We start from the raw sequence: 18036 nt of genomic DNA on the forward strand, positions 1-18036 counted from the left end.
CTTTTGTGGCTAATTAAAGTAATATTTTTGTCAACCTCTACCATGGAGTAGCTTTATTTTGATTTACTTTTTTACTTTTTTTGAGTAGACAATGTTAACGGTAACTGTAACACCACAATTACAGGTAACGTTTGGTAAATGGTCACATTTATATAGCGCTTTTCTACCGTCAAGGTACTCAAAGTGCTTTACATCAAGGAACCAGTCACCCATTCACACACATATTCACACCCCAGATGTTCGCAGACACTGGGGGGCGAGTTGGGTTAAGTGTCTTGCCCAAGGACACAACGGCAGTATTCACATGAGGCAGCTGCGATCGCACCGCCAACCTGCGGGCCAGTGGATCTGACCGCCGACCTTTGGATCAGAAGACGAGCACTCTACCACTGAGCTACTGCTGCCCAATGTTTGGGACATTTTAATTTTTTTAAATTACGAAACCTGTCAAAAATGCCTTGGAAAAAGTTTTTTAAAAATAAATAAATCTAGATGAGGCTGAGCAAAATAATGTCTTTTTGCCGTAACCCGACCGACCCGGTATAAAACTAGCCGACTGGAAAAAAAAATATCAGCATTTTGTTAAAATAACGCCAAATACTTTCATTTTTCAATTATTTTGCCGACTCACCAACCGGTCTTTCCTGAAGCGCTGTGTAGAATAATTTTATAGCGCTGGTGAACCTATCTTTCATCCCCAAAAGACTGATAACTCATCGCGTAGCGCATGTGCGTTTTCATTTTCGGTCCTCCATATGCGTCTGTAACAAACCAGCCCATGCAGGAGGAACTGTTGAAGCCTGACCCCTGGTGGTCACACAGAGTCAAAAAATGGCAAAATATTGATCTTTTTTTCCCCTTCAAAGTAAAAAAAAATAAGAATTTACCTACCGACCGGCCCACTTAAAAAATTTGGGTCGGGTTACAGCAAACAGACAATTTATTTTGGGGGTTATCAAAATCGCACCAAATTGGTTACCGTATTTTCCGGACTATAAGTTGCACCGGAGAATGAGTCGCATCAGCCAAAAAATGCAAAATAGAGAAGAAAAAAGTATGAAAATAACAAATAATATCACATATAAGTCGCTCCGGAGAATAAGTATATAAGTATAAATATAAGTATAAGTCCCACTCCGGCCAAAACTATGAAAGGTTTGGTAGTAGGTGTGATTTATAGTCCAGAAAATACAGTCTATTCCGTCATTTTAACTTGTGTAGATATTATGTTTGGCTGCGAATATCCTTGTGTTTAGGCTGCGTTCACACTCAAACTTGTGACTAAAATACGGACTAAAACAAGGACTAAATCAAGGACTAAATCAAGGACTAAATCAAGGACTAAAACAAGGACTAAAACAAGGACTAAAAACCAGGACCAAAACCAGGACTCAAACACGGACTCAAACACGGACTCAAACACGGACTCAAACACGGACTCAAACACGGACTCAAACACAGACTAAAACCAGGACTCAAACCAGGACTAAAACACAGACCGGAGCGAGAACAAACCTGGTCCACAGCGGGTCTAAGGCGGGTCTAAGCCGGGTCTAAGCCGGGTCTAAGGCGGGTCTAAGCCAGGTCCACAGCAGGTCTAAACCGGGTCCAAGGCGGCAGAAAGACAGACCCATTACGAGTGAGCGCGGCCTTCAGGTTCACTTCTCTGTGAATGCACTCTGCCACACGACCGTGAGATAAAGCTCAGAATCATGTCCTCGTGTCCAGCTCAACGCCAATAAACGTGAAACCTTTCGGACGGTCTCATTCCTCTTGTATCCATTAAAGTCCATTAAACGCTTCCAAAGCTTTCAGGTCCTCGGGGGAGACTAACTCGAGCTGGATATCTGGGCGCTCATTGCGATTACGTGCCTAATGTGTATATGTGCGTATCCCAATGTCCGATTGAATACGTGCGTTTTTCAAATCGTTCCGCCGTCATTTCGTGCGGTTACGAGATGCACAACCTCCGTGTCGAGCCCTTTCAATTAAAGGTCTTGCTAAATGGACTTGTTGAGCTTTTATTATCACACTGTAAATCATGTGCGTTTTGTTTTATTGGTGCATAGTTTCTTGGCTCGGGCGTTCGGTAAACCGTAAACGCTCCGTCACACACCGAGTCGTCATCGATATTTCCATCTGAATAACTTTGGAGCGAACTGTTATTGTTTTAGCCTGATTTGAATGGTCTCAAATGGTCTTCAGTGGCACTTTTCCTACACCTACGTTTGTTTTCATAGTTATGGTTTACACGCACGCACCAAAAGTCTGATCGTGATCTGATTTCCTCGCGGGTTCTCGGATTATTAAAGTGTCACGTAAACATCTGACGTGAGTGATCGGATTTCTGTCTGATCGTTCGGCCCGTGGTGAGTTTGATTCGGGACGGATACGCAAAAAGGGGAACTAATGAGGATAAGGAAATGATTTGACGAGTTTGCATGTAAACACACACCTAAAATCAGATCTAGTTTATTATCGGGTGATAATCTGATTACTCTTCTCAGATCTGGCCTTTTGAACAAAGATTTCTATTAAGCATTTTTAGCTCAATACTGTGGTTTTCAATGAACAAAATCATGATCTAAACCAGGGCTATTCACAAAATATCCCCAGCACAGCTTCAACGAATTAGTGTCAAAAATTGCCCATCCAGAACAGAACCAGAATTAAACTAGGACTAGACCAGCACCAATCAGCTCTGACCCAGAATCAAAACAGGTCCAAGTCCAAGTGTTAAACATGGACAAAACCAAGACCACATCAGGTGTAAACTACTGCTCACCCAGAATTAAACCAGTAAACTAGATTTATTTATATATATCTATGTATTTGGAAGATGGGGGCATTATGTTGAATAGCCCTGATCTATAACTGAACAAAGCTAAAATATGTCTGTCTCATAACTTGCCAATAGTCTGTAGTGTGTCGAGTTATTGTTGCTTTCATATTTACTGTAATTATGTGGCGATAATAACCACTTTACGGGAAGAATGCTGTCCATCTTTACCATTGACTGTCCGGTGTCTTCAAGAGCGGAACAGGCCGGGACCAACCGCTTCCAAACACTCAGGAGGAGGAGGAGGAGGAGGAGGGAGAGGAGGAGGGAGAGAGGAGAAGGAGGGAGGAGGAGGAAGAGGGGGAGGAGGAGGGAGAGAGGAGAAGGAGGGAGGAGGAGGAAGAGGGGGAGGAGGAGGGAGAGAGGAGAAGGAGGGAGGAGGAGGAAGAGGGGGAGGAGGAGGGAGAGGAGGAGGAGAAGGAGGGAGGGGGAGGAGGAGGGAGAGGAGGAGGAGGAGAGGAGAAGGAGGGAGGAGGAGGAGGAGGGGAGAGGTGGAGGGAGAGGGGGAGGCTGAGGAGGAGGAGGGGAGAGGTGGAGGGAGAGGGGGAGGCTGAGGAGGAGGAGGGGAGAGGTGGAGGGAGAGGGGGAGGCTGAGGAGGAGGAGGGGAGAGGTGGAGGGAGAGGGGGAGGCTGAGGAGGAGGAGGGGAGAGGTGGAGGGAGAGGGGGAGGCTGAGGAGGAGGAGGGGAGAGGTGGAGGGAGAGGGGGAGGCTGAGGAGGAGGAGGGGAGAGGTGGAGGGAGAGGGGGAGGCTGAGGAGGAGGAGGGGAGAGGTGGAGGGAGAGGGGGAGGCTGAGGAGGAGGCGACACCGGGAGAGAAAAACGTTTCCAACTCCGGCCGCATCCGCGCGTCTCCGCACGTCCCCGCGCGTCTCCGCGCGTCTCCGCTGACCACTGCGCGTCTCGGCCGGACCGCACCTCGCCTCCAGAAGAAAACCCCCCCACGCAGAGACGCAGGGGAAAAGGTAAGAGTCTCGCGCTGACACGTCGCGGGCCGTGTGTGCGCGTCCGCGTCCACTCGTGCGCGATTCCGGGGGACGCGTGCCCTTCCGTTGCGTCTGGTGCGTGACGGGTTAAATTCTGCAGTTTTCTGGCGGATGCGCGGTGTCCCGGCTCGGAGGTGAGTGCTCGCGTGTTCCACTCGAGACGCGGCGCTATTTAATCACCTTTGCGCCAATTCACATGTTTTGACGTGTTTAACGGAGACGCGCGGTTTGAGCCGCTTTGACGCGCGTCGTTGGCGGTGAAGCTGATGATTGTTGGTCATGTCAGAGCCCGGTCTGTGTCTGGGCGCGAGCCGCGGAACAGGTGTCGCGGGGGTTTGCGCAAAGAACGACACGCGCCGGAATAAACGCGACCCGCGCCTCGGGACCGTCACTAATTTGGAAGTTGGTCGCACATTTCAGCCGATGTGTCAGGAAGATTTGAGAGGAGGGGATGAAACAGAAAGGCCTGACGTCATTGTCTGACATTGCGATGCAAGTTGGTGAGCCAGAGGCAGACTGTGGATGCCGATGGCGCGTTTGGCCCGTTGCTTTGAAAGATAAACCTTTCATTTTCACGTTATCCACGACAGAAAGCCACTGGCACGGGAGAGCACGAGGGGCGCGTGCACGGGGGGCATTGTTTTGTGATAAATTGAGCGCATTTTAGTGCTAATTTGGACTTGGATGTTCCTGTCTTTGCTCAGTGCCAGGTTTAGTCTCAGGTTTAGTCTCAGGTTTTAACGCGCCCTAAACCTGGACTAGATTAGGATTTTAAAAGGACTAAAACGGACCAAATAACGACCTTCACCTGCAACGCCTCCATCCTAGAATGACTCACTCTCACTGTCTAATTGCGCTCGTTTGGTTTGACGATTATACTCCGCTGTCACTGGCCCGAAGCACTCTTTTTGCGCACTTTTCATCCCAAGTTGCACAGCGCGCGCCCCCATCAGCACCATCACCTCCATCACCACCATCACCTTCATCACCTCCATCATCATCATCACCACCACATTCCTCTGATTTCACCTTAAGCCATATGGTATTAACACATCTGTCCCGTCCTCTCTAGTGCGCCCTAAAAACAAACACCCGCTTTTGCGCCTCTCCGTGGTGGACGTGAGTTTTGACGTAAACCGTGGAAACAGTGGACCCCCCCCCCCCCCCCCCCCCCCCCCGGTGGTCTTAAGAGGCAAACGTGGATCGTGTACGTGCGGCTGTCGCGTTGGTGCAGTGCTGAACAGTCGTGATTTATGCGCGTCCGGCCTCAGAGCGCATCACGCGGCGCATCACGCGGCGCGTGACGCGTCACTACGTGAAACAGAGTCATACATATTTCCCCCCAAAACACGCGTGTGAAAGAAGGTGACTTTGAATAGAATTTGAGTGAAAGTGGTATTTGTCGTCAGTTTATCATTTGTAGGAATGTTTTGGAGGATTTTGGACGTGAGTGTCGTGAAGATAAGAATATACTATAGTGACAATATACGATAGTGACAATATACGATAGTGACAATATACGACAGTGACGATCTACGACAGTGACGATCACAGTGACGATCTACGGCAGTGACGATCTACGACAGTGACGATCTACGACAGTGACGATATACGGCAGTGACAATCTACGGCAGTGACGATATACGGCAGTGACGATCTACGGCAGTGACGATCTACGACAGTGACGATCTACGACAGTGACGATATACGACAGTGACGATATACGGCAGTGACGATCTACGGCAGTGACGATCTACGACAGTGACGATCTACGACAGTGACGATCTACGACAGTGACGATATACGACAGTGACGATATACGGCAGTGACGATATACGGCAGTGACGATCTACGGCAGTGACGATCTACGGCAGTGACGATCTACGACAGTGACGATATACGACAGTGACGATCTACGGCAGTGACGATCTATACGGCAGTGATGATATACGGCAGTGACGATCTACGGCAGTGACGAGCTACGGCAGTGACAATCTACGGCAGTGACGATCTATACGGCAGTGACGATCTACGGCAGTGACGATCTACGGCAGTGACAATCTACGGCAGTGACGATCTATACGGCAGTGACGATCTACGGCAGTGACGATCTATACGGCAGTGATGATATACGGCAGTGACGATCTACGGCAGTGACGATCTACGGCAGTGACAATCTACGGCAGTGACAATCTACGGCAGTGACGATCTATACGGCAGTGACGATCTACGGCAGTGACGATCTATACGGCAGTGATGATATACGGCAGTGACGATCTACGGCAGTGACGATCTACGGCAGTGACAATCTACGGCAGTGACGATATACGACAGTGACAATCTACGGCAGTGACGATATACGACAGTGACGATATACGACAGTGACAATACTGTATACTATATCGACGGCCTCCAAGCGTTTTCGTGCTACTTTCCAGGCCCTGTCATTCCATCCTCAGTAAAAACACTTCCTGTCTGTAAGTGTGAAGTGTGTAAAGTGTAAACCTCATGAGGCTGACGGTGTTATGTTCTGAGATATGTAAGAGAGACACACGACAGCCTTGTTTTCCACGTTAGTCTTAAGGGTCTTTTGTATTGTTCATATTCTGCACTTGGCAAACAGAAAATGTCAGAGGTGTCCAAACTGTGGACCGCGGACCAAATCCACGCATCATAAGCAGTTGTTTCTATGGTGCCATTACAGCCTCCATGACATAATCTGTTATGGAGTGATGCAGAGTCTCACCATCTGAATGACTGTCTGTTGACCACCAGTATGTGGTCCATGTGTAGTCCTGACTCTGGCACCAGCAGGAGGCCGGTCCATGTTTAGTCCTGACTCTGGCACCAGCAGGAGGCCGGTCCAAGTGTAATATAGTCCTGGCTGTATCGTTGTGTTCTAGTAACGCTTGTTTCCGGATCTAAGGTAGAAAATGAAAGCAGAAATGATGAGTTCGTTGGAGACAGAAGTTTCTTTGTGCTCTGCTCTGCATCTGCTGTAATTCAAAGTACTTCCGCAAATGCCGTGTAAATGCCCTGGACAAAGACCGGCCTGTCTTTCAAAGAAATCCCGGCTTGTCTGGAGATGGAGAGGGGTTCGAGTTCATTTAAGGATGCAGCGGAGACGATGCGGGAGGATGTGTTTGAGGAAAATGGAAAGCGAGCAAAAGGATTCCGTTGAGTGCCAAAGAATGAGACAACGATGAGTGGTGGAGCGAAAGTGCTGAGAGACAAACACTGAAGTTAGACGTTCCAAATGCACGAACGATGGAAACGCTTGGCACCGTGTGAGACCTTTGCAGAGAGAACGCGCTGCAGCGGCTGAGCGGTTGGCATCCGGGGTCTTTTGTGTCGTGTTTGCGTGTGCTTCTTGGCGTGGGTTTGGCAGAAAATTACGTTTATTGAACTAAAAACAGGCGATCGATCAACAGTGGAGAGTTGTTGGTGACACACTGCGGAGGAATAGGAAAAAATAGAGAAACCGCTTGGAAACTATGTGATTTCTCGAGGTGTTGGGCGAGGTGGTCCCTGTTTGTGATGCCAATCCGTGGTTTCTCGAGGTGTCGGTCGAGGTGGTTGTGTGGCAGAAGAACTCGTTGACGCTGGCTTCTGTATTTTAATCATTTTAATTTCAATACAACAGACAAGCCGACATCAGATCTGGAGACACCCCGATCCTAGTTTTACATGAGTTTTTATAGCAAGAACCTTCACAAAAGTCAGATCCCCCATTGCCCTTTGACCTCTCCTAATGTTTACCAGATGTTCAGGCCCCAGGGTGTCAGGAAAAAACAGAGAAAAACTAATTATTTCTTGACAGATACCTCAGAAACTCACCAAAAATAAATAAATTAGTAAAAATAAAGACTAGTTTCTTGTCTTAACACAAAGATTACATGAATATTAGCGTGTGACATCATTGACAATACAACACAAGTTTATACGACTATTAAATGCTGTGGCAGTTTGTTTAAATTATGTGAACCAATAGCAGTTAACCAACTAGCGTGCTATTCAAGGGATAATGCACTTTGTAGCTCCTGGTTACATATTTTAGACCTCTCAAGTTAAGATTTATCATATATCGCCAACCACAGGATGAAGTAAAGCCTGTTTCCGTGAGTATTTCCCACATTTTCACATGTTACTAAGGTATTTCCATCGTATTACCGTCTCTGTGTGGTGTACCGAACGTGTGTGCCACCGATAGATGGCTGTGGCAGACCCCAAAGGACACGCTGATCCCGTGTGGTGTGGCGTGTCCGAGCAGAGTGGTGAAACGGAGCGGATTTAGGGTGGCTCCGGGTCACAGGGTCCAGATTGGTCACTGCTCTGCGCCCACGACCGTCACCAACAGATGGACACGGGTCAGTTATTCACAGCCGACCTCTGCTGTTTCACATTCATCGAGTCCTCTCCTTCCTTACAATGATCATAGCTTGAAATTAAAGTGCTGTGGACCTGTGGAGTTTGCTTGTTCTCCCTGTGTCTGCCTAGGTTTCCCCTCCCACTAAAAGCATTTACAATAGGCTCCTCCCCCCGGGGGCAGGACAGGAGAAAGAGATGCTAAAGCTCAGTGGGACGTTCTCGGTTAAATAAAGGTTTAAACTTCAAGGTAAACATTTTTCATCCTAAAAAGACAGGATATTTTGCTCCTCATATTCTGTTGTACAAAACGACCTCTGCAATGTGGTAGTTAAATAAACAATTGTCGTGATATATTGTGATTTGGTGTGATATATTGTGCAGACCTAAGTCATATATGACATTGTCACTTTCTGTCTGAAAAAACGAATACTAAAAAACCCTTTGACAATTAACTAATGAAGTTGTGATTGATTTATTGATTTATTGATTTGGGGGTTTTCTTTGCGTCACAAGTATTGCAGAGCAAGCACTAATCCATCCATTAACAGATTGAGAATATGTCATAAATATAAATAAATAATGAATTCAGCCATGACTGTATGTTACAAAAGCTTCAGCCTGTGGAGACCACCCTGAGTCTTTAGGCTTTAGGCTTTAGGCTTTAGGCTTTAGGCTTTAGGCTTTAGGCTTTAGGCTTTAGGCTTCTTTTTCTTTAGAAAAAGAGTTTTATGGCGGTTAGTATCCATGTGTTACATTACCGCCACCTACTGCAGTTACGGTTTAGGCTTCAGTCTTGAGTCTTTAGTCTTTAGTCTTTAGTCTTTAGTCTTTAAGCTTCAGTTTTTAGTTTTTAGTCTTTAGTCTTTAGTCTTTAGTCTTCAGTTTTTAGTCTTTAGTCTTTAGTCTTTAGTCTTTAGTCTTTAGTCTTTAGTCTTTAGTCTTCAGTTTTTAGGCTTTAGTCTTTAGGCTTCAGTTTTTAGGCTTTAGGCTTTAGGCTTCAGTCTTTAGGCTTTAGGCTTTAGGCTTTAGGCTTTAGTATTTAAGCTTTAGGCTTTAGTCCTTTCCTGTCTTTAGTCTTTAGGCCTTTCCTGTCTTTAGTCTTTAGTCCTTTCCTGTCTTTAGTCTTTAGTCTTTAGTCATTTCCTGTCTTTAGTCCTGTCTTTAGTCTTTAGTCTTAGTCCTGTCTTTAGTCTTTAGGCTTGTGCCTGCAGAGGCCGTCTCATGTCTGACACTCAGTCTAATGTGAGATCTTAATTACAGCTCATTAGCAGCGTGTGAAGCTCTCAAGCATCATTCATGTTATTTCCGTGTAAACCAAACGGACGTGAGCAACTCCAGCTGCTGTGCCATTCTGGACCACACACGGGACGCAACATACAACACGCACCACAACACGGGACGCAACATACAACACGCACCACAACACGGGACGCAACATACAACACGCACCACAACACGGGACGCAACATACAACACGCACCACAACATGGGACACAACATTCAACACGCACCACAACACGGGACAGAACATACAACATGCACCACAACATGGGACACAACATACAACACGCACCACAACACAGGACACAACATACAACACGCACCACAACACGGGACACAACATACAACACGCACCACAACACGGGACGCAACATACAACACACACCACAACATGGGACACAACATTCAACACGCACCACAACACGGGACAGAACATACAACATGCACCACAACATGGGACACAACATACAACACGCACCACAACACAGGACACAACATACAACACGCACCACAACACGGGACACAACATACAACACGCACCACAACACGGGACACGACATACAACACACACCACAACACGGGACACAACATACAACACGCACCACAACACGGGACACATCATACAACACGCACGACAACACAGGACACAACATACAACACGCACCACAACACGGGACGCAACATACAACATGCACAACAACACAGGACACAACATACACCACGCAGGACAACACGGGACACAACATACAACACGCACCACAACACGGGACGCAACATACAACACACACCACAACATGGGACACAACATTCAACACGCACCACAACACGGGACAGAACATACAACATGCACCACAACATGGGACACAACATACAACACGCACCACAACACAGGACACAACATACAACACGCACCACAACACGGGACACAACATACAACACGCACCACAACACGGGACACGACATACAACACACACCACAACACGGGACACAACATACAACACGCACCACAACACGGGACACATCATACAACACGCACGACAACACAGGACACAACATACAACACGCACCACAACACGGGACGCAACATACAACATGCACAACAACACAGGACACAACATACACCACGCAGGACAACACGGGACGCAACACACAACACGCACGACAACACGGGACGCAACATACAACACGCACAACAACACGGGACACAACATACAACATGCACAACAACACAGGACACAACATACAACACGCACCACAACACGGGACGCAACATACAACACGCACGACAACACAGGACACAACATACACCACGCAGGACAACACGGGACGCAACACACAACACGCACGACAACACGGGACGCAACATACAACACGCACGACAACACGGGACGCAACATACAACACGCACGACAACATGGGACGCAACCTACAACACGCACCACAACACGAGACACAACATACAACATGCACCACAACATGGGACGCAACATACAACACGCACCACAACACGGGACACAACATACACCACGCACGACAACACGGGACGCAACATACAACACGCACGACAACACGGGACGCAACATACAACACGCACCACAACACGGGACACAACATACACCACGCACGACAACACGGGACACAACATACACCACGCACGACAACACGGGACGCAACATACAACACGCACGACAACACGGGATGCAACATACAACACACATGACAACACGGGACACAACATACAACACACACCACAACACAGGACGCAACATACAACACGCACCACAACACGGGACACAACATACAACACATGATACGACATACAACACGCACCACAACACGGGACACAACATACAACACGTGATACAACATACAACACACACCACAACACGGGACACAACATACAACACGCACCACAACACGGGACACATCATACAACACGCACGACAACACAGGACACAACATACAACACGCACCACAACACGGGACGCAACATACAACATGCACAACAACACAGGACACAACATACACCACGCAGGACAACACGGGACGCAACACACAACACGCACGACAACACGGGACGCAACATACAACACGCACAACAACACGGGACACAACATACAACATGCACAACAACACAGGACACAACATACAACACGCACCACAACACGGGACGCAACATACAACACGCACGACAACACAGGACACAACATACACCACGCAGGACAACACGGGACGCAACACACAACACGCACGACAACACGGGACGCAACATACAACACGCACGACAACACGGGACGCAACATACAACACGCACGACAACATGGGACGCAACCTACAACACGCACCACAACACGAGACACAACATACAACATGCACCACAACATGGGACGCAACATACAACACGCACCACAACACGGGACACAACATACACCACGCACAACAACACGGGACGCAACATACAACACGCACGACAACACGGGACGCAACATACAACACGCACCACAACACGGGACACAACATACACCACGCACGACAACACGGGACACAACATACACCACGCACGACAACACGGGACGCAACATACAACACGCACGACAACACGGGATGCAACATACAACACACATGACAACACGGGACACAACATACAACACACACCACAACACAGGACGCAACATACAACACGCACCACAACACGGGACACAACATACAACACATGATACGACATACAACACGCACCACAACACGGGACACAACATACAACACGTGATACAACATACAACACACACCACAACACGGGACACAACATACAACACGTGATACAACATACAACAGGCACAACAACACGGGATACAACATACAACACGGGACACAACATACAACACGGGATACAACATACAACACACACCACAACACGGGACGCAACATACAACACACACCACAACACGGGACGCAACATACAACACACACCACAACACGGGACGCAACATACAACACACACCACAACACGGGACGCAACATACAACACACACCACAACACAGGACACTTTAAAGCCACTCCCCATTTTCACTGTTGTGTTTTGCTCTGTGTTTCATTAAATTGCAACGGCTTTAATTATTTAGATTTAGATTTAGAAAGAAAGAACAAAACATTTAGCCTTTTTCTATAAGACATCTTTTTGTGCCTGTAGTTTAGATCTTTACAAACATGTTCTGAAATGCATGTGATTCTTTATCAGTTCAAATTTCAAAATCGCAAATCCAATACTTGCAGTTCGTTTCCCCCAAAAAGCGGTGCCACATTTCAGCCAAAAAATAACCTAAAATATTGGTGTTTTTATTGAGGTAAATTACCTTGAAAAACATGTTCCAAATGATTATATTAATTAACTTCCGATGACAATAACGTCACCGTGCAGCGATACGGCGATAATTCCATATTGCTCATGACAATACATACGACATATCATAAACATAGAAAATGAAATGGTAAATAATAAAGTGATCGATGTGGCCTTATGTTATGGAATATGGTTCAATAATGCGTCTTAATCCAAGTTGCCTCCATTTGGACTCACTTTTCACTCATCGTGCGGTCGGCGTTTCGGCCTTCGTTTCCTTTATCCAGGTAATGACATTTAGAGCGATTTGGAGACGGTCTGCAGTACGACGCCTGCTCTCAAAGACGTCTAATGTGATCGTGTTCAAGTGAAACCGAATCAACAACGTGAAATCAAAGACCTAGGGGGAAAAAGGCATTTCATGAACGCCCGCGAGCCGTCCACGATAGGTCCTGAGGTAGGTGGACTTAGGTCATCTTTTCAGTAGGTCCTGAGGTAGGTGGACTTAAGTCATCTTTTCAATAGGTCCTGAGGTAGGTGGACTTAGGTCATCTTTTCAGTAGGTCCTGAGGTACGTGGACTTAGGTCATCTTTTCAATAGGTCCTGAGGTAGGTGGACTTAGGTCATCTTTTCAGTAGGTCCTGAGGTACGTGGACTTAGGTCATCTTTTCAGTAGGTCCTGAGGTACGTGGACTTAGGTCATCTTTTCAGTAGGTCCTGAGGTAGGTGGACTTAGGTCATCTTTTCAGTAGGTCCTGAGGTAGGTGGACTTAGCTCATCTTTTCAGTAGGTCCTGAGGTACTTGGACTTAGGTCATCTTTTCAGTAGGTCCTGAGGTACGTGGACTTAGGTCATCTTTTCAGTAGGTCCTGAGGTAGGTGGACTTAGGTCATCTTTTCAGTAGGTCCTGAGGTACGTGGACTTAGGTCATCTTTTCAGTAGGTCCTGAGGTACGTGGACTTAGGTCATCTTTTCAGTAGGTCCTGAGGTAGGTGGACTTAGGTCATCTTTTCAGTAGGTCCTGAGGTAGGTGGACTTAGGTCATCTTTTCAGTAGGTCCTGAGGTACGTGGACTTAGGTCATCTTTTCAGTAGGTCCTGAGGTAGGTGGACTTAGGTCATCTTTTCAGTAGGTCCTGAGGTACGTGGACTTAGGTCACCTTTTCGGTAGGTCCTGAGGTACGTGGACTTAGGTCATCTTTTCAGTTGGTCCTGAGGTAGGTGGACTTAGGTCATCTTTTCAGTAGGTCCTGAGGTAGGTGGACTTAAGTCATCTTTTCAGTAGGTCCTGAGGTACGTGGACTTAGGTCACCTTTTCAGTAGGTCCTGAGGTACGTGGACTTAGGTCACCTTTTCAATAGGTCCTGAGGTAGGTGGACTTAGGTCATCTTTTCAGTAGGTCCTGAGGTACGTGGACATAGGTTACCTTTTCAGTAGGTCCTGAGGTACGTGGACTTAGGTCACCTTTTCAATAGGTCCTGAGGTACGTGGACTTAGGTCACCTTTTCAATAGGTCCTGAGGTAGGTGGACTTAGGTCATCTTTTCAGTAGGTCCTGAGGTACGTGGACTTAGGTCACCTTTTCAGTAGGTCCTGAGGTACGTGGACTTAGGTCATCTTTTCAGTAGGTCCTGAGGTACGTGGACTTAGGTCACCTTTTCAGTAGGTCCTGAGGTACGTGGACATAGGTTACCTTTTCAATAGGTCCTGAGGTACGTGGACTTAGGTCACCTTTTCAGTAGGTCCTGAGGTACGTGGACTTAAGTCACCTTTTCAGTAGGTCCTGAGGTACGTGGACTTAGGTCACCTTTTCAGTAGGTCCTGAGGTACGTGGACTTAGGTCACCTTTTCAATAGGTCCTGAGGTAGGTGGACTTAGGTCATCTTTTCAGTTGGTCCTGAGGTACGTGGACTTAGGTCACCTTTTCAGTAGGTCCTGAGGTACGTGGACTTAGGTCACCTTTTCAATAGGTCCTGAGGTAGGTGGACTTAGGTCACCTTTTCAGTTGGTCCTGAGGTACATGGACTTAGGTCACCTTTTCAGTTGGTCCTGAGGTACGTGGACTTAGGTCACCTTTTCAGTAGGTCCTGAGGTACGTGGTCTTAGGTCACCTTTTCAATAGGTCCTGAGGTACGTGGACTTAGGTCACCTTTTCAGTTGGTCCTGAGGTACGTGGACTTAGGTCACCTTTTCAGTTGGTCCTGAGGTACGTGGTCTTAGGTCACCTTTTCAATAGGTCCTGAGGTACGTGGACTTAGGTCACCTTTTCAGTTGGTCCTGAGGTACGTGGACTTAGGTCACCTTTTCAGTAGGTCCTGAGGTACGTGGTCTTAGGTCACCTTTTCAATAGGTCCTGAGGTACGTGGACTTAGGTCACCTTTTCAGTTGGTCCTGAGGTACGTGGACTTAGGTCACCTTTTCAGTTATTCCTGAGGTATATGGACTTAGGTCACCTTTTCAGTAGGTCCTGAAGTACGTGGTCTTAGGTCACCTTTTCAATAGGTCCTGAGGTACGTGGACTTAGGTCACCTTTTCAGTAGGTCCTGAGGTACGTGGACTTAGGTCACCTTTTCAGTAGGTCCTGAGGTATGTGGACTTAGGTCACCTTTTCAATAGGTCCTGAGGTACGTGGACTTAGGTCACCTTTTCAGTAGGTCCTGAAGTACGTGGTCTTAGGTCACCTTTTCAATAGGTCCTGAGGTACGTGGACTTAGGTCACCTTTTCAGTAGGTCCTGAGGTACGTGGACTTAGGTCACCTTTTCAGTAGGTCCTGAGGTACGTGGACTTAGGTCACCTTTTCAGTAGGTCCTGAGGTATGTGGACTTAGGTCACCTTTTCAATACACAGAGAGTGTTTTTTCTCTAACGTGCTTTATACTTCAAAACTCTGAAGTGGACAGTGTGTGTGTTGAACCTTGTGCTTGGACATCGTCGGTTTATCTACGGCTTTTTCTGCATTTCACGCCATTTTGTAAGACTCTTCTGTGGTTTGTTGCTGTGTCGTCAGTTGTAAAACACTCCTGGTTGGTTTGCAGCTCTGTGAAAATACTATACTGTTGCTTGACATGCCAAAAAATGTCTATAGATAACAATTTATTTATTTATAGTCCTAATATCGCCCAGCCCTTCGCTAACTGCACGTTTTCACTGCTCGTTTGAATACTTTGAGCGCACATCCCTGCAGATGATTCCTCTCTCCGCGCAGATTCCGGCGCGGCGTGCGTGACCTTGACTCGCTAATGCAGCAGTGTCTGGCTGTTCTCTGCAGGTGTGAGCGGCGTCCCTCGGGGGCTTTCGGGGGCCTATTTCTGTGGCTCTGTGATGTCTGCGCGCACACAGGACCCTCTCTTTCTCTGTGTGCGCTCTGACTCATCTGGACGCCCCCGAAACAGAGACAAACACCGCCTCATCCTCGGTCCTTACGCTGCGCTCAGACGGGGACAAAGCTGGGGCTAAACCTGGACCGTACCATCGCGAGAACGGGGCCCGAACCAAGTCTCCATCAGAGTCTGAAAGCAGGATCAGTAGGTCGTGTTAGCGCTGGATTTCAGACGATATCAATGCAATTTATAACATTAAAGTGCCTGTGACAGGTTTTTAGGATTGTCTAATTTTGACTTTATTTGGTGTAGTTATACCGGTTGTACATATAAATGACAGTTTTACACCAGTCGAGTAGGTATTTGTGGCGAAAACGTTGAGGAATCTGTAGAAAATGACAGGAAGTGACATCACAATAGGGACATCATTCCAGTCAAAGTTTATGCAGAATTTACACAAATAAACCATTTTTTTGACGCTCTAAACATGAATTCAACAAAATAAAGTCGCTCTCACATATTTTTACCCGTCAAATAAATTGCTGGGTAATTTCCTAGTGTGATGTCATCATTTACAAACAGGAAGTGAAATTTTGAACTAGCGGAATTCAAATTATATCTATCTTTTTTGTCTCGATTAATCCCTGTAACTTGTGCCGCTGTTTCTTTAGTCATTATGAATTAGTTTCTTAGTAAAATGCTAATGCTAACTAGATTTTTCATGGCCGATTTCTGCATCCAGAGAAACCGATGGTGGATAAATCGATGTTTGGAGAGCGATATATATCAGGCTGATTATGATTATTTTACTCAAATTATATGATTAGAATTGCTACAACCTCAACCACAAACTTGTTTTACTACAAACTGGATAAAGCAGTATAATTATTATAGGATTATAGGAGCAGTATAGTTATTATAGGATTATAGGAGCAGTATAGTTATTGTAGGATTATAGGAGCAGTATAGTTATTATAGGATTATAGGAGCAGTATAGTTATTGTAGGATTATAGGAGCAGTATAGTTATTATAGGATTATAGGAGCAGTGTAGTTATTATAGGATTATAGGAGCAGTATAGTTATTATAGGATTATAGGAGCAGTATAGTTATTATAGGATTATAGGAGCAGTATAGTTATTTTAGGATTATAGGAGCAGTATAGTTATTATAGGATTATAGGAGCAGTATAGTTATTATAGGATTATAGGAGCAGTATAGTTATTATAGGATTATAGGAGCAGTATAGTTATTGTAGGATTATAGGAGCAGTATAGTTATTGTAGGATTATAGGAGCAGTATAGTTATTGTAGGATTATAGGAGCAGTATAGTTATTGTAGGATTATAGGAGCAGTATAGTTATTGTAGGATTATAGGAGCAGTATAGTTATTATAGGATTATAGGAGCAGTGTAGTTATTGTAGGATTATAGGAGCAGTATAGTTATTGTAGGATTATAGGAGCAGTGTAGTTATTGTAGGATTATAGGAGCAGTATAGTTATTGTAGGATTATAGGAGCAGTATAGTTATTATAGGATTATAGGAGCAGTGTAGTTATTGTAGGATTATAGGAGCAGTATAGTTATTGTAGGATTATAGGAGCAGTGTAGTTATTGTAGGATTATAGGAGCAGTATAGTTATTGTAGGATTATAGGAGCAGTATAGTTATTGTAGGATTATAGGAGCAGTGTAGTTATTGTAGGGATTATAGGAGCAGTATAGTTATTATAGGATTATAGGAGCAGTATAATTATTATAGGATTATAGGAGCAGTGTAGTTATTGTAGGATTATAGGAGCAGTATAGTTATTGTAGGATTATAGGAGCAGTATAGTTATTGTAGGATTATAGGAGCAGTATAGTCCTGTTTTGTGCACGTTCAATAAAGTTGTACCTCTATCTC

The 18036-nt window shown here is 46.1% G+C and overlaps 1 protein-coding gene across 1 annotated transcript in view; it reads left to right on the forward strand.

Annotated features, from left to right (window-relative positions):
* The first annotated feature begins 3936 nt into the window (after window positions 1-3936).
* LOC140373965 (uncharacterized) overlaps window positions 3937-18036 on the forward strand; it is a 33564-nt gene continuing 19464 nt past the window's right edge. The window contains exon 1 of the mRNA XM_072460722.1: window positions 3937-3957. The gene's annotated coding sequence lies outside the window, so the exon portion shown is untranslated. The remainder of the gene's footprint in view (window positions 3958-18036) is intronic.

Source organism: Eucyclogobius newberryi, unplaced genomic scaffold, assembly GCF_026437365.1.
Source record: "Eucyclogobius newberryi isolate DKJ021-1_F unplaced genomic scaffold, fEucNew1.0.hap1 SCAF_3, whole genome shotgun sequence".
Lineage (NCBI taxonomy): Eukaryota > Metazoa > Chordata > Actinopteri > Gobiiformes > Gobiidae > Eucyclogobius > Eucyclogobius newberryi.